This window comes from Temnothorax nylanderi, unplaced genomic scaffold, assembly GCF_030848795.1.
Source record: "Temnothorax nylanderi isolate EJ_2023f unplaced genomic scaffold, tnyl_v1.0 TNYL_tig0040_pilon, whole genome shotgun sequence".
Lineage (NCBI taxonomy): Eukaryota > Metazoa > Arthropoda > Insecta > Hymenoptera > Formicidae > Temnothorax > Temnothorax nylanderi.
Genome location: NW_027249102.1, coordinates 750,999 through 777,657, shown reverse-complemented (window position 1 = coordinate 777,657; position 26,659 = coordinate 750,999). Strand labels below are relative to the sequence as shown.

General features: G+C 40.4%; 1 long non-coding RNA gene across 1 annotated transcript in view; it reads right to left on the bottom strand.

The window, feature by feature from the left end:
• Positions 1–2,305: 2,305 nt before the first annotated feature.
• Positions 2,306–26,659, bottom strand: part of LOC139771481 (uncharacterized) — a 98,257-nt gene continuing 73,903 nt past the window's right edge. Inside the window, exon 2 of the long non-coding RNA XR_011717916.1 lies at positions 2,306–2,713. This is a non-coding gene — a long non-coding RNA (uncharacterized lncRNA). The remainder of the gene's footprint in view (positions 2,714–26,659) is intronic.

Here is a 26,659-nt window from a genome sequence, read left to right as displayed (position 1 = left end):
CGCGAGAGGAACGTCGGAGCGACAAAATCGTAATCTCGGTGACACGTCGGATAATTATTCGGATATCCTCGGAGAAGAATGCCCGGGGTATCTAGATACCTTTAATGGGGCAAGCTTTCAGCCGCTTATCTGGCCAAGGCTCACTCGGGGCTTTTACCCCGGGGCCCCGCTCTCACCCGCGCAGATAAAATACACTCGTAACATATCCCCCCACTTCTGGCCTTTCCCCCCGCCGCCCGATATAATTAACCGCTATCGCCGCGAGAGCAAACGGCCCCCGTTTTTCTGTCTTTTATTTCCCTTCTTTTTTTTTCGCCGGATCGAAATTCCATTACGAGCCATTTATTTTATGCGTGCGTGATCGCCGTCCTTACGAAGAGAGAGCGGACGCGCGGTCCCGATAAGGGACATCGGCTACGCCCTGGACTAACGTCGTTACGTTCGCGAATGAACGTTGCGAGAGGAGAAACGGTAAAGTTCTCTCGATGGAGGATGCCCGGGGATCTGAAGCCCAAGGGTCCCTCCCCTTCCCTCTTACGGGAATTGTCATCTCAGTTTGAAGGAGCCCCGCGAAAATGCAGCGTCACGCGCTCGATTTTTTTACCGCTTGCAAAATAAATAAGAAAACTTTTAATGTCACTTCTTAGTTCAACAGTTAGTTGAATTAATCTTAATTATAAAACAAAGGGATTTCATAAGAAAACTTTTTAAGGAAAAACTTTAAAAAATATAACTCATAAAAAAATATAACTCCAAATTTTTAGTTTACAGTCTTTTTCATGACTCTCTAATTTGATGGTGTAATTATTTTATTTTCTATTATAAAGCAGGAAATATAATTGATATAGATAATGCTACGTAATAATAATGAACGAAATAAAATAATAAAATAAGATAATATTGATATATATATATATATATATATATATATATATATATGGTAATGATAGATAATCAATTACAAATTCTAAATTGCAGAGTTATATTCCAATGCGCAGAGATAAATTACGTAAATTATCTTAATGCTGTATCAATACAGCACCGGCCGAGTCATTACGTCAGGAATTTACTCCAATAATTGTGTACATGTAAATTAATTAAAATGGATTGACAGGACGCGAGATTGCTCGCTGGGCAGCTCGATTTCCACGCTCGCTCCTGCTAATAAACCTTAATTAACGATCGCTATCTCGAATAATTTTCCTGGCGGGTCCCAATCGCGGGACTTCAACTTAAGTTAATCAACGCTCTTTCAGCAATGAAAATATGAAAACCGCGATTTTTCCTCGAGGGAGAGGAAACGCGCGCCTTTGTGCCGCATACGTAACGCGAAGGAGACGGCAGACGATGTTTCAAGCGTTCGTGTGAAAATGACAAAGAGATAACGAGCTGACGCGGGAATATGACGAAAGTGGACGAGGGTAGAACGCCGCGATATAGATTATTATAATTTAATATTTTCAGAGTTGGTCAAACGAACTCAAAGAGCGAGTCACTCGAGTACCGTCAATCCGTCTCCGGGAGTTAATCCCGCGAGAGCACGGTTAATCCCGCTGGATTATGTAACGCCACAGTATTTAAGCGCCGGGGCGCGCTCGTGAAACTCCTATACATTCGCCTAGATTTAGTAAATACCCCGTGGTTTCGCCCGCGGTAGAGATTTTTATCCATTCGATTCGCGAGCACGTTGCGGCTCATCGGCGCCTTTCCGCACTCGGTGAATTTATAACTAACGTTAACAATTAATGTCTTAACGATTAATTAATATATATATCTAAAATTTACACGTGTACGTGTGGGAAATATCTTGCAATCTTTCAACACGTTTTTTGCGAACATATTTATCGTACTATGTGTAATGCACATATTAGATATAATCTTAGCTAAGTGCATGCGGCACTCTTAACAAATTCTGACACGTAAAGCTAACAGTTCCGGAAGAAAAGAATGTTAAGATTTTGCAACTTTTGCATGAAATAAAATTATGAATTGAATATTTTAAAAATTCTCTTCGCGATAAAGCATTGCGCGCTACCTTACTATCAGGAGTATTCCTGCAGTTAATGGACTCTCGATTATTTTCCTCGTCATTTCGGTAGCGGGTAGAGGAAGGAATCAATGCCCGCTTAATGAAATGCGTCAGCGCCGCACCATGCTGCTGGCAGTTATATGTTGTCGTGCCAGCTTAAAAAAATCTCGACGCGATAAGGGTGCACGCTGTGGGATCCGTCTTGAGTGGTCGTCTGATTTCTTAGAAACTTTCTCCGCGTGGAATTTGGTCGATAGGAATCATGCAAAGGATTGAAAGAAAAAGAAAAAGGTCTTTATTGAAGTTCAGCAGCTAGATACATCTTTGTCTATAACTATATCTGGATTATCAATCAAGGGCAGTATAATTCTCGTAGCCACACGTTATATGAATGTTGCATTAAGATATTCATACGCGATTATTATCCAACTTTTATGCGTTGTTACGTCAGCGTTTCATAACTGTAACTGTAAGATACGTGCCGAGGCATGTATCATTTCGGCCGAAGCATTCATCAAAGTAATACTTCGTGGAAAGATGAAACATCTTTCCGGATGTACCTTTTATTTATTGTCTTGCAGTATCTCTACCGCGTGCGGGCAAGCTGCTATTCCGCTTCCGGCGCCGATCGAGACTATTTCTGCCTGCTCCGCATGGGAGAAAGCTTCGATATCTCGCGACTACCTGTAAAAAGAGTATATATAGATATGATTACGGTTTGCATACACGCTACACGAAAGGTCTCCACTCTTATCTTCCCTTAGCGTACTACTAAAATGTATAAGAGGCAATAGTCGTTATCGATTTCCTGGAACTCGTTAATATCCCGCGATACTAATTAACGTGACGCACGGGTCATCGCTCGCGCGCTTCCGGTAAAATTTGCGGTCCGATGCAACCGCGGCTTCCTTTGTGGAAAGACGAGTTAAAGTCCAAACGCGACATTATCTTTGTGTTAGTTAAAGCGACCGAGATCCTTAATTACCGCGCGGCATTGATCGAGAAAAATCCGAGAAAAATCCGAGTAAAAGCCTTTTCCGCGGATCCGGTTCGTTGGAATCCAGTTACACCACCAGTTTGCATGTCAATACCGAAAAAAACGCAATTTACGCGGTGTAAGCGGAATTGTTGCCGAGGAATCTCGATATTGACTCGAAGCGAGAAGCTAAAACGCTATGCAAATCAGTTCTCAATCATTTCCGGTATATTCAAGAACAATTCCTTTCTATAGTAATTCATATAATAATTTAGAAAGATAAATATATTACGTAATGCTAATTACATAATAACACAAAAAGATCATGTCAATATATTGGATAATTGTGAAAGATAAATTGGTTCTCCCAGATCGTAATAACTTAATTTAAATAATTTAAAAAATATATACTTTGAAATTATGATTAATAATAAAATACATAATCACATACATAATTATTCATGCTAAAAATATCGCAATTTCTAACAGAGATTCGTTTTCTAATATGCATCTTCTAATTTACATTCCTTGAACGTGCTCTATCCTCCAATAATTATTCGCTGTTCTATTCGCTTCGGTCTCTCCCCAGTTTCAGCGATCGCGAGTTGCCGATTCCCGGGGGGGGGGGGAGAGAGAGAGAGAGAGAGAGAGAGAGAGAGAGAGAGAGAGAGAGAGAGAGAGAGAGAGAGAGAGAGAGAGAGAGAGAGAGAGAGAGAGGAGAGAGAGAGAGAGAGAGAGAGAGAGAGAGAGAGAGAGAGAGAGAGAGAGAGAGAGAGAGAGTCAAGCTGGTTTTGGTCCACAGGAGGCACGTCTCAATATTTGGGAAGATATAATCGGCTTATAGTCTCGAGCCGGTAACTTAGGACTGGGCCCTACCTGCTCGCGTTCGCGTTCCACGGACGTGACACGTGAACGAGTCCCGATATCTTTTCGGGAGAATGAGTAACAGGAGAATTCGGAGGAGGAGATAACGGGAGTGAATGGGAGGGGAGTGAAAAGACAAAGAAGGAGAGAACGCAAGTGAAGGGAGAAAGGAAGGAGACGGTAGAGGAATAAGGCCCCCACAAACGTCGTATCGACTCGGTAAGGAACACAAGATTTCAATTACTCGGCTACCATTTCATCAAACCGGGACTTCAAGCTCTCCCCCTGCTGCCTGCAGGATCCATCGAGGAAGCCACCATGTCACCTCTAACGAACGACGAACGACGGACGAGACTGCATACCGGGCGACTTCGTCCTTTTTCGCCTCTCAACCCCTTTCTTCTTTGTCGGTTTTAGGGACCGCATGGAGAATATTCGGGGAACTCGTAAATCGATTTTTTCCTTTCCGAGCCACGCGCAATTTCCGCAATATAAAATGCCCTAGGCATTTAACAAATTTTGTTTCAATGTTAACGTTTTAAAAAATATTTATTTTTTAGAAGAAAAAAGAAGAGAGAGAGAGAGAGAGAGAGAGAGTTTAAATTTTAAATATGCTAAAGAGCTCGAGTCTAAAAATTATACTTTTATTAATCTTTCCATGGATAATTGAAAATTGATATTATTTATTCAGAAACCTGAAATTTAATTTATCAAAATTATTTAATATTTTATGTGATGATATCAGTCGAGCTCTCTAGTTGCGACCACAAACTGTACGGCTTCAATTAAATTAAATGTCACGAAATTCGAATGGAGAATAAATCCACGGTAATTAACAAGTCATAGCAAAAAGCTAATGCGTCGATATATAGTAGTATTTAGATATGCAACGTGTTAAAGTTCACGAAATGACAGCTATATCCGAATGTGTATATCCGGCTACATCTAATTTTAAATAGCTATATCTATTTTTAGATTAACTGCTGTTTTTTAGATTGACGTTATGTTTTTAACTCTTAATATCGTTGAAATATTTTAACTTACTGATAAACACATTTCAAGTTTCATCGACATTCTAACAAAGTAATGTAGATAATCGTGTGTTATTGTAATATAAACCAAACGCGAATGCAGGAAAATTGAATTTCCCTGTCATTATTAGAGTTTACTGAGTGTATTGATTGTTAAGTGAAATCGTTTCGTTGATCTCGGAAATACCGGCGTCATAAATCGGGAAATATCTATATTTCAGATTTGATTTCGGTTTCACGCATTTCGAAGTGAAGAAATAAAATGAAAACGTGCAGTTTTACTTAGTTTTCGCAATCGTTCGTCAAAGTGTTAAAATCACCTGCATGAAAAGACTAAAAGAAGTCGCTCATTACTTGATTCAAGACGAAGTTAACTCTTTTATTCTGCAACTAGTGCGAATAACTATAACGTGGTCGTAGACCCCCCCCCCCCCAATGCCCGTTATCTAGCGGGTGAGTTCCGCGAGACATTATTATTACGCTCCAGTCCGAAACTGGGTGAAATTAAAGGAAAACAACGTGGGCCGTAGTTTAAACGCACCATCGATAAGCCCGCGGGCCGGGCTTATTACTTTTTAATTAACGGCCGGCGCATTTGAAGCGTTTGTTCTTATCGACGGAAACACCGTTGCACCATTTTCCTATACCCTTTTTTATCCTCGCTTTTTTTACTATAGTTGGACGGTTCAGTAGAAAGAGGACGTAAATTCGGGCCACGCCGTCCTGGAAATTATACATATATGGAAAATCGAGTGAGAAAAAAGTCAATTGTATTTTTTATGCAATCACATATAAAAGAAAAATATTTTAAAAGAAGTTCCGTATTTTTTGCCTTCTGCAGTATATCATAATTTAATGGAGAGAATAGAAATAAAAAATATTTTATTAAAACACTTAAAAACACTAAATTACTTAAAATAACTAAAAATAATTAACTTTTGAGTTCAGAAATTGATTATTATTCGGCCGTATATAGATGGCCATACCGCTGGATATTCAATTCTTACAGCTCATTCATGCGTTTTCGCGCCCACCGGATCTCGCCGGGTTGTAACAACATTTATCGGGTCTGACAGGAATGTATGCGCCATTAAAATGTATCCTCCGATACATAATCGGCCATCGAATGAGATGAAATCGGCTCGTAAGCTGTAATAAAATCATAACGAGATTGTGCCGCGTGGGCGGGGTACACGGGCCTCAATTATTTCGACCAGGCGCTTTGGAGAAGAGGGGTGGATTTCGAGGAGAGATAGGAGGGAAGGGGGGGGAGAGTGAACGCGAGTGGATTTAGAGCGACGCCATCGGGGGGGTTTTACGCCGGGTATTATTTTACAATTTTATAGGGAGAGACCGTGTTTCCGCGTTCCTGAATTTTACAGAGGGCATATGTACCCCGCCCCGTATGCTCCTTCCATCCCCGTTACATTTTACGTGCTTCCTCGCGCGGCATAAGCTACCTCGGCATAATCTCCAGCAGGGAGAAATTGTTCGCCTATGTTAGGTATCCAGTTCGCGAGTACACGCGGCTGGTCGACGATTAATCGCGAACGTCGTGAATTAGCTACGTTCGAATTCGAATTCATTCTCTTCGCAAATGAGCGTGGAATTAACCGTGCGATGCTTATTGTTGCAGCTGTGCTCTCGGTGCAAATATTACACGTTTATAACTCTCGAGTATCGTATGCTTCTGTTAAAATTATTGACAATCGACATTGTCACTGTTATTAATAACTTACGGTTTTAATCATCATCTCACATTACTAATGTTAATGTATAAGTTGAATATATTAAACTATCAAGTTATGTTTTAAGAATATAATTTGACAATTTGTATAGACAATTTATTTGTCTATACAACCATATTTTATATATTCAAAATGAGTTTCGATAAATAACGAATATTGTTTTAGCCTTTTGCGTTTTCGAAAATGTAAACGGACGAATTATACATGTTGAATTACACTGATAAATATAACTCTCCGTCTCACGTGAAATATAGGGGTCGTTTAACGTGGAATAAGTGAATATGTAGCAATTCTCTGAACATTTGGTCTTAATTTACCGATTTGTTTGCCGTTTGTTATCCGGTTGTGGTGAGGTCTGACATCATTCTTATACGCATCAGTTGGGTAATATCCTCAACATTCTCACAGAATATAATTGCTGGTGAAGATATTTAAGACGTCGTTTTCCTTTTCGAGCACACATATGTTCTCTCTCTTTCTCTCTTACCCCCTTTCTCTCTCTCTTTCTCTCTTTCGTTCAGTCTCCGCCATAATAATTGCGACGATGAAAACGACAAATGCAGAGTCATTCTCCGCGCTGTGGCACGTTTTATTGCGACGAAATAATCAGTTAATTTCGCGACGAACCACTCTCCTCTTTTTTACAACGAGCTTTAAACGGTACTTAGTCATCGTAATGTGCCAATAAACAAATGTGATGATTATTTGTTCCTCGTTCCTTGTTCGCGTTTAAGTTAGACAGTTAATACGTGCCTTTCGTATTAAACGTTTAAAAAAAGTTTTATTTAATATAAATTACCTTTTTAAATTATATTTTAATGATTGATATGTTCTACTTATATGATTAATACGTGTTAAGTAAACTCGTACTTATTGTACACATTCATAGATTTTTCTGGTTTAACACAAATTGCATATTAAAATTTTCTTCAGACTGTGTTACTTATGCACCACAGACACGATTTCGAATAGTTTCAATTATGATTTTAATTGAGTTCGTCCTATTGATATAATATCGATTATATGTGAACAAACAAAATATATTTAGAGTACAGTTGCTAAAGATTAAATTATTCTATTATTAAAAATATAATTTATGCAGATTCAATTAAGAGAGACTACGATCTCGATGCATTTCTCGCGATGTCAACACAGGCTCAGTTGTCTCGGCGCGTTTCGGCCGGATTGAAGGTCCATCGTGCCCCGTCCCCGCGCATTTCGCGAGCCGTCGACGCAGGAGAGCGGCCGTCGCGCGAGACGGAACGGAGGGCTGCTGCGTGCTGCCCCGGCTCTCCCGCGACGAATTTACTGGTCGGACGAAATTCAACTGTCATTCCAAATAACTATTTACAACTTGGCCGAGAAGCCAAGGCATTCTTGCATACGTGAGTACGCGCGCGTCGGCTTCTGTCTGGCTTATACCTGGCCCGGGCCTGCCATGCCCGGGAGAGGGGCCCGCGGAGTTTCGGGACCCGCCTGCATTTTGCCTGCAGGGCGGTCTGCCCTCATTAGACACCACTCGCTCGCGCACAGACACGTACACGCGTCCCTCAGCGTGCAATCATCCTCCGAGATCTCCGTCATTCCCTCGAATGACTTTTCGCCTTTCGTGCTGCGCGGCCGGGCCGTGCCGTGCCCGGGGTCCGACGCACGCCCCCGGTGGGACCCGATGGCCGGGGCCAAAATCTGTCCCTTTCGCCCCCTCGTCTCGTCGACGATTATATCCTGCGAGAGGAATCATTATCTATAATCATTGCTTGAAAATCCTGCACGTATGCACAAGTTCGTATTTATATGCAATACACGTCTGTATCTCTCGAATCTTATATCTTTTATTATATCAAGAAAGACGAGTTTCCCAATCGTGTTATCCATTTTATGTTTAGAAAATTTATTTTATTCGAAAGGCTGGTACACATAGGTAAATTTGTTTGCAATATAATAGGCACATTGTTTTGGCATTGCACTGCAAATCCAAGTGTGTTATTTTTACATGCATAAACGTCTAGAAATGACACATTTCACTGAAGCTCTTTTTACATGTTTCGTCATGTGTTAAATTACGTCCTTTTACACGTTTAATCGTATTAAATTAAAAGTTGATACGTTCAATTGTGTTAAATGACGTGATTTAAAATGGCAAGAAATGTGTAAGAAGAGCTAAAAATAACACACTTGGAGTGTAAGAAGTTGACGTGGCATCTGAGAGACTCAAAGCTTTGAATACGACACCACCTCCAGTTTTCCATCATTGATCATGCGATATGATAATTAATTCTGAAGATTCGTTACACGGATTTCTGGAGTTCCAAAGAGAGAGTTGACGAGAGCAAACAAAGACGTTTCTTGCGATCAAAAATGATTCACGATTGGACGGAAATCTGGCGTTACACGTTCCGGCACAGATGCAATCTCTTCCGCGCGTTCCTTTTTAATTCGCCCTACCTTCCTTCGTCGCGTCCCTTCCCAGGTTGTCTCTCCAGTCGATCGTTCATTCGGATATTGCCAAATATCTCGGGCGGATAAGGCAAGCAGGGCTGTCTCCATGATGCTTTGTCCGGTGTGTACAATGGCGCACGACGGGAGAATAATAAGAAACCGGAGGATTCCCGATTGAGGCAGCGGAGGGAATCATGGAGGGAAAGGCGGGAGACAGAAAAAGAAAGAGAGAGAGAGAGAGAGAGAAGAGAGGAAGATGAAAGTTTTGAAGACTGCGAGAGACAAAAGATAAACTCGACTGACTTCGAGATACGACCCATATTTGTATATTTCTACTTCATCTCCTATCCTCCTTCCGTTCTTTTATCCTCCATCTTCTTTTTGTTACAATTCTTCAGCCTCTCAAAATGCGACCGAAAAATAAGCCGAAGTATTTTCATTATCGACGATTAAATAACTACCTAATTCTGTCTCGATTTAAATTTATCCAAGTTTATCGGGAAATAGTATAATGTATGTGTATGTCGTAATGAATGTTTGATGCAATATTGCTAGCCTGTGTATGTTACAAAGAAGATATGTTTTTTTTTTTTTTTTTTTTTTTTCAGAACTACCGTACTTACGCAAAGTCGCCGGCATACCTGTCAGGATGCATCGAATTCATGGTCGAGTGAATCCAACGGTACGTATCGACGTGGCAATCATAATATATGTACAAATGCTCAGTCTGTTGGAATCTAGCGTTAGTGACAAGAAACGCCTCTCTCGAACGCGCGATCAAGCCCTGCGGGGCTACCTCTGACATATGCATAATTGGAATCGTTCTTCGATGACGTCAGGTGCTATACGCAGGGCAATGTCAATATCCTATATATTTTATAAGCATACCTGTAATGGCTGTAATTTTCTTTTATATATTACACACAATTTTAGCATTCTGCATTAACATATATTCTAGAGAAAATATTCATGATTGGTAAACATTTTCTTTAATATCATACATATAAAATTATAAATTATAAGACACATAGAGTGTAAGTAAAAAAACTTTAGAACATTCTGACAGTTAAACTACCTACACAATTTGACTTTCGTTAGGAAAATATAAAATTTAATTATCGTTAATCTTTTTGGAATATATATGTATATTGATTTTTTACTTTAATTATATATTTCTCAATTAAAGTGGATTTTTATTTAATAAAGATCGTAGTTTCTTTATTTAAAACATTGATCTTAAACTTTAGATTTGCTTAGGGTGAACACAATGCCATTTATAATGCCAATGCTGAAAGATATAATTATGCGTAATCTTCAAAGATTATATGTTCAAGTACGTGAGAGATGCATCCTCAGAATGTATAATTACGGGTAAAATGTCTAATGTACGACAAGTTGTTGTCATTCTGAATGAATAGAAAGTACAGAAACTGACGTTATTATCCAGTCATCAAAGATGTGATTAAAGCTATTATTAACTTCATAATCATTTATGTACACACATTGAGCTCCTCATGGATACGACGAACATTTACTACTTTAAACACTAATTTCTCTAAAATGCGAAACGTAGAGCACCTTTACTTTTTATACTTTTATATTTGCTGCCGCAATATTTATTAATCTGTTACCTTTTTGCACTAAATTATTTCGTTTTTCAAAGTGTTAACAAGCAGGAACTAAAATTACACTCTCTTTCATGTAGGTTAGTACGTTCGTCTTAATAAATTCGCAAATATACCTTTTTACAAGGTATCCAACTTTGATTAAAACAGTACAGAATCAACCGCGTAATGACTGTTTCAAATCTTGCAAAACCACGGAGGACGGGTTCCCACATTCGCGCGAATTCACGTCCCGCCGCGCGCGCGTCCGAACCGCGCGGTTCTCTATAAACCCAGCAGAAAATCGCAGCAAAAAACATCACAAAGTGACTTTGTAATACACGACGGTTCATTTCGGTTTGGCGAAACACACACGCCCGATCCCGACACACGGTTGATATTCCGCAGTTACGAGCACGTAACCTCTGTTCGTAATAACTCTCTCGATTCCTCCTCTTTTTCTCCCCTTTCTCTCTTTCCTTCCTTTTCTTTCTTCCTTCCTGCCTTTTCTCGCTCTCGTTCCCTTCGGAGGTCCGCGAGAACCTGCCCCGCTGGTCGGTTTGCCGATGCTTCTTCGTAGTGGAATTCTCTCTCTCTCTCTCTCTCTCTCTCTCTCTCTCTCTCTCTCTCTCTCTCTCTCTCTCTCTCTCTCTCTCTCTCTCTCTCTCTCTCTCTCTCTCTCTTTCTTCCTCTGCACGTCTACCGTTTACACGAGCAACACTACACCGTTTCAGTCCCTTACCGATCTTGTTGTTGAGATAGCATCGCCGAACATACGTGGACACGTTTTGTCTTCTAATGATCCAAATAGAAATTATTCTGGGCCGCCTACGGAGGTTGACCCTCAACGATGTCTTCTCTGATGCATTCGAGGAAGCATTCCTTAATGCGTGCTTGAGGATATTTGTCAGAGAGCTTTATAATATGAAATAATTTTTCTGTTCAATTAATAAGCTAATTAAGAAACAAAATAAAATAAAAGAATGACAAACTCATTTCTCAGAAAAAAAAGGAAATAGGCAATTAAAGGAAATAAGAAATTACAGGCATTTATATAAACATTTTAAAGGATAAAATGCTACAAAAATGCTACAAAAATTAAAGCTTTGTGAGGTATTTAACTCAATAGATGAATATAAAATAATTATTTGCATAAAACAGAGATTTTGATGTCAAATCTAATACTATGTATATGTTACATCTAATATAATGTGAAATTGTGTGTGTATATGCGTAATAGGAAAAATTACTGACGCATAAATTGATTGGATACAATTATAAGCAGTAGAGAGAAATAGTTTTATTATCTTCCGTACAATTTAATATTCCTTAGCTCGCACATTGTCTTAATAGCTCGAAATGTCGAAATGACGTGTTACCGTGTCAACTATTAATCCACTCGGATAGGATGCTCTCTCTCCTGTATTTAACCGCAAGGAAATTCCAGCTGTCTAGTTTCACGCAGCGGAAAGACAAATATCGGGTGCTTTTCGAAATTTACGAGAATTTCGAGGGTCGTTCTCATAAATCGGCGCGCTTCTCCTCGAGAGACAAAACAACGCTCGGCGACACGCGAAAGAGCAAAAAGAATCAGCCGGGAGAGAGAGACTATCCAGAGAGCCGCGTGGCGTCGAGAGGCGTCGAGACGCTAAAGTGGCGAGCTCCGCGGAGGGAGAGAAAGCCACGGTTTAACGGTTCGCGTTTTACGGGACGAGAGTGGAAGAGACGAGTCCAGGGACTCGACGGAGGACTCCGAAAAAATCGTCGTAAATTTAAAGCAGCCCGTGAAGCACGCGTGCCGCCCTGTCTGGCAATCGGAAGCAATTCAACATACGGTCCTATGAGGCATGCGATGGAAGGAGGACACCCACGACTATGAAGAGTACTTTTTTCTGGACCACACCGGTTGATAATTTATCTCATCCCGCCTCGTTTCTCGTTGAAAGTTGTGTTATAATTGCTGTGAATAAAATTCGGAGAAATAAAAATGAAATTTTTGCCGATTATGTCGGAATTAATATTAGCTTTGTATCAACTATGTGGACAGAATTATAATAAATGAAGCTGCATACGTAAAGAGCGGATATCATAGTAAAGCCGTGACATTACCATTGCTTGCACGCCGTGTTTAAAGCGATTAAATATTGCATTATTACCTCCCATCTCGAGCCATCATGAAACGTTTGCCTACTTCAATCCGAAAATGTACGAAATAATTTATGTCGACGCGGGGAAATCCGCAGCGAGCGGTTGTAGCTCCACGCGGTATAATCGTCGCGCTAATTCGTGCATCGAGGAGAACGCATGGGGTATAATTTTCAAAATTTTACGCATTTTACGTTTATTTGCGGCGCATTGAAAAAATAAAGCGTCGGCGAAAGAGGCAAAACTGCGAGCGAGCTGTCGTAAATTCAAAGCAGGCAACGCACGCTTTCTTGTCGGTGCGCATCGGAAGCAATTTATAAATATATGTCTCTCTCTGTGCCACGTGGCAGGAAGACGATCTGTATTACGAAAATCTGTCCGGTCTCTCTCCATCGACGCATTTCTCAGCGCGCGGTTCACCACCGCACTCATAAATAATCGCATAATTCGTCGAGCCCGGTCGAACCGCATCGCTCTCGCTACTTTGTCCGGTATAATGTCTTCCGGTCTAATCGCGCGCTATTATTTTGATGTATGTCGTGAGAGCTCGACGAGGAGAGGAAGGGACAGAGAGAGAAAGAGAGGAAGCCAGATCCCATTTCACGGAACACGAGCCGCGATTGTATTCGCGAAACAATGCGAATGTTATCGTAAATTACGAGCACTTGAAAATACAACGGGGTAAGAGGCGGAGGAGAGAGACGAGACGAGTGGCGCGGAAATAGAAAAAATCGCGGAGGGTCGTAAAAGTGGTAACTGGAATGGCCGATGTGTAATATACCATCGCGCTGTGCATCGAAAATATAATAAAAAAGGAATCGAGATACGCCAAAAGTGAATCTACGAAAATGAACACCGATGCTGTAGCATTTGCTATAATTAGATATGCTTAAGTGTTAAATATTGAATTCACGATCTAACGTCGTAACGAGCACATTGGTCTTCATTAGAAAGCTTCACAACATCATAAAGTGCATAAAATTGTTGAATCCCGACGAAACATAGATTTTATTAGATTAGATTTTATTCTCTCCACTTAAAACATTCGCGCGGATTGTAATCTTCTCTATGGAATTCAGCGGTACTGGGGAACCTAACTTATTCAATGCTAAACCTAATTACAAAGTTCACGTGGCTTCATGTCGGAGATCCGGTAAATCTTTCATTCGTGAACGCGAGGCGCAACGAAAACGGCGGAACAATTTATACGGCGGAAAGCGACATCAGTCAGGGTCTCGACCCTCAACTAGACGGGAATGAATAGAGGTATAAATGTTTGGCGTGCTTCTGCACTGAGCTTTGTATCCGTGCACGCGCACGCCGCACGTGCGTGCAGCATTCGTAGCCATGGCGCAATGACTACACGGGCGTGCAACGGACGTACGCACACTAACGTATTGATCCACGCTCAATGTGTGTTGCACGACACATTGAGTGTACACGGTCCCAATATTTGTATCATCCACGTGGACGTTGCGTTCCCTTCGCACGGTAGGATCAACGACAAGCGTGATTCATCCTCCTCCATCATCTGTAGGAATAACAGAATGATCGCTCTTTAGCCATTCGGCAAATTCGAATAATAAATAAATTGGGAATAAGCCTGTCTTATCAAAATGCTAAGGACACAACAGAGATATAGATAATAAATTATTTTAAACCAAGTAATATAAACACTATAGATGCTGAAAGATCGTGATATTTTCTTTTGGCGCTAATTTTTATTTTAGTTGACCAATTCATTACTTTAGCTTAACTATTTTTAATAACATTATGCCGCTGCTTTATTATGAATATTTGTACAGAGTTAACATTATTAAAATAAATAAATAAATTAGTTATATGTGCTAGTAATATTGTAATAATATTTAGTAACGTAGAAAAATAATTTATGCTTCTAACAGTTATTGCTACTGACGTATGTAATATTAATTAAAAAGAAATAAAAAGTGTGCCTCGTTACATTTTTCATTCCTCTCATTGCGAACCCAGAAAATTGTGCAAGCGGAATTATACTATCGTGTCAATTTGCCAGAGGCGAGCGAAATAGTGAGACTATCTCGCTCGGAATCTAATTTGTCCAATACGTTATTTTACTAACCAAATAACGTCTGTTTATTAAAACAAAATAATAATATTAAACGATAAGCAATAAGTTTCTTGTTACATTGAGTAAGTAATATTATGTTGTAGGTATATATCAATACAATAATATGTATATTTTACTTATTTTTCATTCAAAAATTACTGACTTTAACAGCCAGTTTTTAATGCAGCCCGGCTCGGGACGCGAAGTTGACCGGAAACATCTTGCTTCATCTTCAGCTTCATCACGTTGAAGATGGCGCGCGATATTTTAGGGCGCTGAAGGGACCGGTACGGTGACGTTCATTCAACCGCCATAAAGAACGAGTTTTTATTATTATTACAGGCGATTAAATAACTTAAGTGTCGCGTAATTACGCTAACATATTGGCGATTTTTGCGTAATATTCCGTCGGCCAGCCGACATATTTTTTTGAAGAAATTACACGAGATCTCGAGCCGTGCCGGGCTGTAGTTCGCGTCCGCGTGTATAAAGTACACGCGAGACAAGGGGCATAACTGTCAGATGCATTCTAATGACGATGACGATTATACGCGCTTTGATGCAACCCGAAGTGACGCGCGTGTAGCGTAACACGCGCAACGCACGCTACTCGTCGTTTACGTGCGTCGGTATACAATCCGATCTCGGGAGGGATCGAAGTTATAGTTGCAGGTTGCAGGAGAAATCGTTAAAGAAATCATTTTACGTTACACGTTTCATTTCGTCTTATATACTTAGCTAGCGCTATCTTTGTCATCTAATTAGTGACATCTGCTTGAATGCATGAGTAATTTCGAGACACGCAAAGTATCAAGAAATAATTGCTCCGCAGATTACTTCATATTCTTGTGCGTTATATAATATTACTGTGGTATTTAATTGTGGTATTTAAATGTGGTATTTAATTAGCAAAAATATCACTTTGAATGCTCAATTAATTTTAAGGAGGGTGCATACCATCGTATGTTAATTATTGAATAAATTATTTTATGTTTCCTGCTTTATGTAGAACTTAACGTACTTTATTCCTACAATAAGTACATTTATATGCAATTCTTTTTATTAATTGGTTAAATAATCGTGTTACGTCATTGAATGGAATTTGTAGTAAATCGAAACAACAAAGTGATTATTTTATGAATTGTCGTAAATATTTATATGCTTGAATTTCTTTTACCTTTTCACATTGCAATGTTGGATAGTCATAATTAATATAACAAATCTGCGCTGATATTACTATTAAATAAATATTTAAAAAATAAGCAGTTGCGTGTGAATAAGAAGTGATTCAAATATAATTATTTGAATCGATATTGAAGAGAATTCTTACAAAGTTATTATTAAAATCGGAAAGAACTCTTTAGAGATTCCTGGAAAATCTATAGCGCCTTTTAAATTGTTGGCTTAACATAAATCTTTGCTTGCAATGTTGCCATCGATGGTGTTGCGCGAGTGTTGTCTAAGTATCTTAAAGTTCAATTTGCGAATAAACCTTCTTCTCGTACGCGAACTTTCGACTTCATTTAAGTTGTTTCATTTTCACTACAACCAAGTTGTTCCTTGAAATTTTCTCCGAATGCTCTGCTACTGTGTAGCCTTCAACTTTGCAACGTGCATTTGAGGCGAAATCTACGCACGCTTCTGTAATTTCGTAAATTCATGTTTTCGATACTTGAACGTCGAATAAACAGGATAACTTAGTAATCGAATTCAGTAATAATGAAATATGAACTATAATATAGATCATTGTATCGACAGTAAAATTTGTATTCGCGAAATTTACACTGCCATTTACTTAAAAATTTCAAAATTAGTTAAAAAAGCAAGGATTTTTATATGCTGTCACATTTGATTGTTTCTGAAACACGCTGCTTTTATTTCATCAAATATTTAACTTTACGTGGCATGTAAAATTTAGGAACGTAAATTGCAATGTTTACGAAATGGATTATTATATATAGCAAAGCATAATAAATTGCAATAAAATAGTACAAATATAAAGATACTTTAATTTACGGATGTTCTAATCCAAATTATAAACATAAAATTTCATACATTTTTCCTGGCTGATTTTATATCCTTCGAATTTCCTTGGAAAACATAATTATACGCAATAAATGCTTATTATCTATTTATTCTTTATAATTTAGCTAAAAGCTAATCATTATTTTATTTCAATTTTTTTAAAAATTGGCCTTTTTAAAAGTATTTAATATTAATATTGATATCGAGTTAAGTTTTTTTTCTTGACGAAAAGACAGCCTCCAAATTTATCATAATATATCATAGAGTGAAGCATTATTTAAAAAAAAATCAAGCACGCTGTAAATAAAAAATTAACCATAGAACTATAAATAAGTATCTCGAGCGGTGGTTCCGCATTGATTCGAAGTGTTTCTTTCCCAGCATGGTGGATAAAACTCGTTCTCTGTCTGCGCGTCGAACGGTCAAACCGATCCAAAGACATGATATCTTTAATATAGTAGTTGTGTGGAAGAGCATGCCGACGTATAACGTGAGAAACGAGCGGCTGCAAAAAGAGCGTCTACCCCTGTAATCCCCGCTACCGTCGCTGTCGCGCGTCTGACTATGTTCAATAACCTGCTCGATTACCTCTCATAATACTCGCAACACTAATGCGTAACGTTCAATCGTTTTAATCGCTAAAAATTTTGAAGTGGAGAAGAGAATTTTTACGAATTTCCGCTGTAAGAATTACTAAACCGCAGGACTTCGCGTCCTGCAATCCTGCATTTATTGTAGACAAGTCTTTACGCGCAAAGCGACTTGCAGATTTATCAAGCGGAATGTTGCGACGGCAATTTCTGGAAGATAAATTACGTCTGCATACGCTCCGTGGATTTCTACTCGCGATGCCGCCTCGCTACAAGATTTCGCGGTCTGCCTGCGTGTACTCGCAACGTCGAACCTTGCTTCCGATGCGCGAACAAACACATCTCGTCGGTTACATAAATCAGTTGTACCACGTTAATTGGCACGTGTTTGATTAACTTCCAGCTTAGTAAAAAAATGTACCGCGGTGTAAACTGGTTGGATGGAATCCTTTACGCGCCTCTGACGCAATTATGTTTATCCTATTAAGATTAAATGTTAATTTCAAATTTTATTTCCTTAAATTAATATTTTTTATTCATTAGTACATTTGTAATACATATACATATATTCGCGCGTGAAATATTTTTTTATTTCTTTGGTAGTATGTGTTTTTAATTCGTTTATAGCAAACAATATATTATTTATTTGATATTAGAGCTCTTTCCCCCTTCTCTCTCTTTCTTTTTTTCTAACTAAAATATATAGTTTTATTTAAAGATACAACATTAACAATTATAATTATAAAATGCCCTTGTCATACGTATATATATTTTTGTACAAATCTATTGTCTGCACAGAAAATATTTAAATCTCAAATTTGCTAATTTAATTTTTAATTAGATTATTTGCTAATTTAATTTTTAATTAGATTACTGACGAAAATCGCATTTTGACGTAAATGCGGCGAATTAAACCGCGTTGGAGTATCTTCACCTTGATCCAGATTAGAGCTCGAATAGCTCGTTCGACAAAATGAATGCATCTGTTTATCCGTTTCTTAAACTACCTCGGCCCCATCGTTTGCGGAATTTATAGCGAATCGCCGACGGTCGGGATGCGATTCTTGTTCTAAACTGCGACGCAAACGAGATCTCGTGTTTTCGCTCGGTCTCAAACGATCCCAATGAGCTATCGAGAGACGATATAGCTGAAGAAGAAATTTTCCTTGATTACATTGATAAATAAAATAAATGAAAGAATAAAGTAAAGCATGAAAAGTGGTAACAAGTGTATCTTATTGCACAAAATAAGCCTTTGGCCTTGCTAAGATGTGATTAGAAAATTAATTCCTAGTAAAACAGAAATCTTGGATATTATAATTAAAAAGAAAGTATATAACTGTTGTGGAGAGCAGTCATAAAATACACACACACACAGATGTTACATATAGCATATAAATTTCACGTAAGAGTAATAGATATCGGGATTAAAGAAGTGTTACTGAATAATATAACCCAGATTTAAGCAGAACAAATGCGAGTTAATTTTTGTTCATTCTGGACGTGGCGGATCACGAAATAATGCGACAGTCGGCGACGTCTAATTTTCCGGCTCCGCGTATGTGAGATTGTGTACGGGATTACTGTCCCGCTCGTAAAACACTACGAGATTTCCTGTGATCCGTTCCTGCCACCGTATAACAACTAACGGGAGAGACACAGGTAAAAGCCTACCGTTACCTTGAGCTTCCTTGAGCTCGATCTTGCTCTTCCGCATCAATTTCCCTCGTCCAAAGATTCAAAACCGTGAAATAATATAATCATCAAATAATGATTTTACTTATAGTTTTTAAATCAAGAATCTTTGTAAGAGTACAATTTATTTTTATTACAAGCTTAAAAAATTCTTTTGAATGATTTGTCATACATCACACTTGTAACGTATGGGTATCTTAAGCCGTTAAGAATTAAGCTGAATAAAAAAAACTGCAAAAAGCAAGCAACAATATTTAAGTGTCGAATACACGCGTCATATACGAGATAGTAATTCAGGATTACAATATGCTCACGTAACGTCGGTTCCTTTATCCTGATCTCGCAAGATCTTTCGGGACGTTCGATTCTCAATAAAGCGCACAGTCATTCAGGACGAGAGTCGACAGCGCGGCTTTTATATTATTGTCACTGGACATAACCCCGTGTCGGGGTATTGCGTGAACCGGCGCGCGGCCGGCCCGGACGATTAAGCAATAAACTATTTTATCTTCGATCTGCGCAGCGCCGGATAAGGATTCCGCACAAACAGTCCGCCGGCATCAGCTGACGGACGATGGTCCACCTTGGCGGACGATGGTCCGTGGCGGACGGGTTCGCCGCGCGCCGGGGCCGTGACGCGGCTTCGTCGTGGGGCCCCGCTCAGGCCCGGCTCTCGGTCGGTCGGTCGGTCGGTCGGTTTCCCAGCGCCGGCGATTGCACGCAACCGGGACCCTACGCCGGGCCCCGGGTTCGATCGCTTAGTGTAATCCAGTCGGTAAAGTGTAAGTGGTTCACCTTGATAGGGCCTCCTCTACCTCGGGGCGCTCCACCTCCTCTCCCCCCTCGCCCCCCTCTGAGATCCCAACGTTGCTACCTTCCTCCATCGAGTCCTCTTCCCCCAACCTCCGGCCATCACCTTCTTTCTTCTCCCTGTCCCTCATTCTCCGGCTCTTCCTCTCGTGTCCTTCTCGCACGCGGAGGGCCCCGGCAGGGCTATGCGTTTCCTCCTTGTGACCCGAGGGCACCACGGGCTGGCCCGCCCATTTGTAGCGCCCATGTCTGCGACCAGCCGCCCGCGGAGCGATACACGATTCGCATGTGTGCGCGCATATGGGAATGTGTGTGCCGGTTAGGTCGCACCGTTGAATAAATCCTCGAAATTTCGATTCCACATCGGTGTTCGGACAAATTTAGGTTCGATTAATTGCTCAGATAATAGAAAAGCTGTTTGAATCATCGTTAGAAATAAAGATACTAAAAACAAATAGCAACGTTGAATTTTTTAAGTTCGAAATTGCAGACTTTAAAATATTTTGAATTAGTGATGTTATTCTGAAGTTCCTGGATTTCGGTTTCTCGAACTTCGTAGATAAGACTTTTAAATCCTCTATTCTTTATCTTCAGATCTTGAGATCTTACTATCGTAAGTTCCTCAACTTGTCACTTTTTCAGACCTTAAAATTGATTTTAAAGTCTTCGAGGTTTCTCGGATCTATCTCTTTTAGTCACACAGACTTCTCAAATCTTAGGGAGTCTTCGAGAATTATTAAAATTTTGATCTTTCAAATTTTTACGTCGTTATATTCTTGAATATCTTTCTTCGCAATTTTATACAATTATCATCTATCCGAAATCAGCTGAAAATTTTGCACAAATTTTCACGTGAGTAACAATAAAATAATTTCACAAGATTCGTAATCAATTTCGACGCTCTCCAGACATCTTCGTCCTTCTACCATTAGAGAGATGACCAAGCGACATGTACGCACGGCAGGGCTGTGTGCGTAAACGTGCGTTATAAATGCGCGTTCATACGTGCCTCCGTAACTTTCTCGTGCTGATGCAGCCGTAGGAGAAAGAGAATGAGAGAGAAAGAGAAAGAGAGAGAGAAAGAGAGCGAAAAAGGCAGAACGAAAGGAGCGTAAGGCAGAGAGAGACCAAGGATGCAAAATGTCGTGCGCACACGCCCTGCCGTAATTGCAGTTTGCGTTTCTCACGCAAGGATCTTCGACGTGATCTTCGGCTTCGTACGAAGCTGCTGCTGTAGGAGAAGACGATAATTCCCGACGCGCGATAAAACCATTCGATTTATGTCGCGCGATTGAATGACGACGATCCCGACGGATTTTGGCAAAGGACGAATTTAGCCACTTTTCGATTGTTTAAATGTCGAGCGATAAAAATTAAGATTCAGACTAATGTAATAATTCGTACTGTACCAATTAATATTACATTTATATTTGACTTGGCATACATGATTAGTCTAATTCAAGTGCAGAAAGTTAAGAAGTAGCGAACAGTAGAACTGTAATTAATCCACTTTTGATGATACCTACACTTAAACAGAAACTCACTAGTGCAAAGACTTTTCTTTAGACGATTCATCCAGCATGAGAATCAAGGATAAATCCTATAAACTCGCATTAAGCGAATCGCAATGTATCGTCACGAGAACAAAGCAAACCTTACACTTGTAACTGTGACAACAATCCAGTTACGCTCTAAAGGCATTTGCTCGCTATCCTGGTTTCCACGAAAAGCAGGGGCTGTCAAAGATTCGTCACGTTATGTCAGCCGCGAGATGACACCGCGAAAGACACCGGAACCGTGGCCGTCCGATCGGTCCGAGAGGAACAAGTCGATCAGTCTTGACGAGTCTGCTTGACAATGCCAGAAAAAAAAATGGAAAAACAAGGAGACAGCTATTGCGGCAGATTGCGTATACGTGCGCGGAAACGAGAGAGAGATCGATCGCCATTATAAAAGTTTTAATCGCACCGCCGGTCGCTGACAAAAAGCGTTTCCGCCGTCTTCTCTCTCTCTCTCTCTCTCTCTCTCTCTCTCTCTCTCTTTCTCTCTCGAGTAACCGAGGTGGTATGCCCGATGGCGGACGTGCGGGGTTACCGCCAGGTTGATAGGTAGGTAAGTAACGCCTGGTTTGAGCCCACCGCTAGAGATTAATGGACGCGTTTTTCGCGGCGGAAGTAAAACGCCGGCTTCGCAAGGACGTCAATCCGTCCATCGGCCGCGACTGATCCCGAGATCGAGCGTGTCGCCGATTGTGCGCGTCGGAATTTCGTCGATTATGGTTCAGTCATCTGCTGCTGGGCTCGTCGAACTGATTGTTAGTTAAGTAAAGTGAAATAAATTAGCTTGCGAAATCGGAATGTCCGAAAAGCAAGTTGCCTCGCTCAGAATTCTAATAATGATTCACAGAAATCCACAGGGAAATTTTTTTCCAGAAAAAGGCTGATTATTTTTAGACTTCTTTTAATTCTTGAATTTTGTAAGTTATGTTCTCCTTAATAATATATAGACTTCCATATATCGCAGTATACTTTTCTTAACAGAAGTTTAAATTATTAAATTTTAATTTAAACTTTTTCACGTTGCACCTTTATATAATAATACGATTGAGATTAAATTAGAATTAGTTCGGACGATTTTTTTTAAATTCATTGCAAGGCCTTATTGCATTATACTCCCCATATATTTCATTTTATTATTAAAAACGCCCTTATACGCAGTCTTAGACCTACTTGTTGACGACAAGCAACTCGGATATCTGAACGTGACGTTAACTCGACCGCTGCTGGGTAGAGAGACTGCATTGGTGAAGAAAGATACGGAGGCGGCAGAAAGGGCAAACGGAGCACTAAACTATGCTCGAACTAATTATCGAAGTTCTGGAACGGGTAGGTAAAACCATTATACAAACGATATTTACAGAGTAGGATCATCCGTCGTTCTGACCTCACTTCTCTCCTGTCTTTTCTCATGTTTCTTCACACGAGAGTCCGCGACTGACGTGACTCTTTTTGCATGACGGCGAACGACGCGAAAGCACGACGATAAAGAAATAATTGGTCCCCGCGGGAACATGTTGGAATGGGAATATAAATTGGTTTCGATTGTATGATTGTATCACATCGTCGAATTCTCGCGGAAGAAAGTCCGTTTCGAAAAAGTGATGTTTGTTACTAAAAAAATCAGGTACATTATATATAGCTCAAAAAGTGATAGAAAAGTAACGAGCAGTGGAAATTTATACATAATAGTTCTTAAAAAAAAAAAACAATTGCTATAATTCTACATATTTTTGTATTAATATAAATTTATATGATTTAACGTGGCAAAAATAATTCTCTCTCTACAATGTTTGAACCTTACTGAAATATTAATACAATGACTAAAAAAAATATTCGTCTTTCTTGTCTATTTAAAGCATTTGTTCCATCCACGATTTTAAAAGAATCGAGAGTAAATAATGTAAATATTCTTCTTTATCGCGAAGAGAGCTTGATAGTTTGGAAACAACGTACGCCGATGAATTAGCGGCGAGTCTTCGCCGCGTTTTATCCTTAGGAAGCGAGTTAGCTCGAAACGAAATGTCGCTCGTCGGATTGAATTATTTCATGCCATCGTCGTCGTCGTCTTTCCGAACGGACGTATCGAAAGCAACCGATGGCAGCAAAGGGGAATGATGATGAGGAGGAGAAGAGGAGAGGCAAGAGGACGAGAAATAAAAGGAGGACCACTCGACGGTTTATACCTCCGGCTACTGCATACGCATTTATTATAATCCACGAAATCCCGAGGAGAAGATTCTGCGAGTTACCCTCCGCGCTGCGGACAGGATTGAAGCGGCTGATAGAGAAGCGGGAGAGGGGAGAAGAGGGGACGGGGAGGAGGGCTCTCTCTTCCGAAGAGAAAATATATCGTCGAAACAAAAGCAAGATGAGCTTCCCGTCCGTATGAGCAAAGGCAGAGAGCGAAGCCGACGAGGGAAGAGTTGAGGAGAGGATAAAGAGGGGGCGGAGAGGGGGCGGGGAGGAGGAAGAAGACCCGGGTCGAGAGGAGGTAGCCTCCTTCTCTATGGTAACCTCAATTTTTGAGCATAACTCATGCGCGAGCGAGCCACGTTTAAATCTTCTGTCCGAATAATAAGAGGAGCGCATTTACTTTGAGGCTACTGCGGTGACAACCAATCCGGAGTCCGTCCGAGGAAGGAATATAGGAATGAGAGAAGGGTAGAGAGAGAGAGTCCGGAGCAGGGGAGAACGAGGAGAAAGAGGAGGAGGGCGATGAAGGAAGGGCACGTTTGGCAAGGCCGAAGGAATCGTTATTCTTCACCGGGTTGCCAACTCGCGAGAGATGGTCCTTTGATTTCACCGATCCTGTGTGGACGTCCAGACGTAACGGCCGTTTCGACGTTGGCCGCCTAGCCGAATCTAGATGCTCACGTCTGAATGCGCTTCCCTTCATCTTATATGGCAGCTCCGGTCCGCTTTTCCCGAAGATCGAGATTTCTGTGCCGCTAGTTTGTAGATATCAACTTTATGACTAAGAAAGTTTTCCAAGCCTATTCATGAAATATTCATGAGTACAGATACCTTCTACTTGCACCTCTCCGAAAATCTCTTCCGAATGAATCCCTAACTGAGAGGTGTACGTATGTCGTATACCTACTTTCTTGTAATGAATACCTATATTATTTGCTTCAAAATATTGGTGTTTTGCTGACTTCTCGTTTTCATGTTCTTCAAAACATGACACACACACATACACAAGCATGAATAATATCTTCCTTGCGACTCTTGCAATTTTTCAAATGTCCATTAATGTGCTAATCCTCATTAGCCCCCGTATCTCCATTAGCCTCTGTCAAACAGAACTTGTGTGGCTCCCAGTTTACACTTTACAGGACATTAACATAACGCGTCCCGAGCACTCTATCGAGAGCTGACGTCAATTAATACGAATTCGTTCGCCGAGGGCTCGCATGAAATGGATTCCGTCTGGAACTCGAATTACCGGTTCTTCTAGCGGCGCAACAAAATAACAATCGAGTCGCGCGTGTCTCGTTTTATGTATACATATATATGTACATATATATCCATCGTAATAGCGTTTACTATTCCTCCGACAACGAGGACGACTTCCTCTCGCGCGGACGCGCGCGGCCAGAGCGTTACAATGTAGTCGGCGGAGTCGGGCATCCATTAGTAATATCGATACACGCGCGTACATATCAATGTCTTTCGGCGAAAGTGCACGTCCGTTGCGCGTTAAGTAACGAGATAATCAAGCGGCCTCGATTGCACGTCCGGTCTGCGAGCCCGAGTACTTATCTCGTTACGCGCGCCGAGTATTTAAAGACGATGCATGCAAGCCGCCGCTCCTATGCAACGAATCTAATTAAGGTCAGACTGAAGCGCGCGAACGTGGAGCGAAGCGCACGCACATATACGGAGTACTAAGAGATTCTTCAGATCGCACGTGATGCTTCTCTCTCAAACGATGATCTAATATAACGATGATAGTCAATGTCTAATGCTTGCATCTATTATACGTATGTCTTATCAAATATTATCAAATATTACCAAATTTATATAGATAAGATAAAAAAAGATCTTACTAGGGGGACATGGCACAACTATCCAAAATTGGCATGTATAAAAAACTATGTGTCTCTTACATTTTTGTGTTTAACATATTTCGAGGAGAATCAAATCGGTTCTGGACAATTGTAACATGTTAATTCCTTGTTAATAAATGTGTACTACGTGCTGCGCCGTAATATATAGATTATTTTGAAATGATGGAGAACGCAAAGAAACGCCGAAATATAAACCTCTTAATTTTATTTCCGAGATTATTCGTTTAAATTGTAAAAATGTTCACTACTTGTCTACTTCACTACTTGGAGAATTATTATTTTTCCGTCAGCATACTACTAAATTGATCGAGAAACGCGAGATTGCACGAGACACCACGTATGCACGTGCACTTGCGATACGGTAATTATTCAGGGAGCGTGTTAAGCGTCCGATGTACGTATATAGTCACAAAATGTTGCGTAATGCATCATGAGAGCATAGCAAATACCGAGCTCTCTAACCGGGCGATCGAATCGAAATTAATCGACGCACACGAAACCGGTTGCGCAATCCTATCGCCTCCCGTGAAAGTGAGACGAATCGAGATTTACGGGGAAACCGATAACCCGCCGCTCCTCGCATTTTTCTCATCTCGTCGATGTCTCTACGCAAAGTTAGAACGCGCTGATCGGCACTTACTGATATTTACCGAGAAACCAATTACGTTACTTAAGCGTAAATGCCGGTTCTACGCACAAGAAATATCCTTTAGATGGTTCGACATTAAGTATACTTAATTCTCAGGCGGAAAACTTGTGGTACGCACAGCGATTGAAATATTCCCACGGAAAAATATCGGCATGATTGCTTAATTCCCGATACCGTGATATTTTACATTATCTCAGATGTATTTCTGTACAGAGAAAAAAAAATAGAAAATGCATTCCATCTACAACGTAGTGCTTAACGTTACATTCCGAACATCGGAGCCATCGTCGTTCAGCTTCCGGGTCGCAGCGCGATATTCGGTCACCGTGATATCGA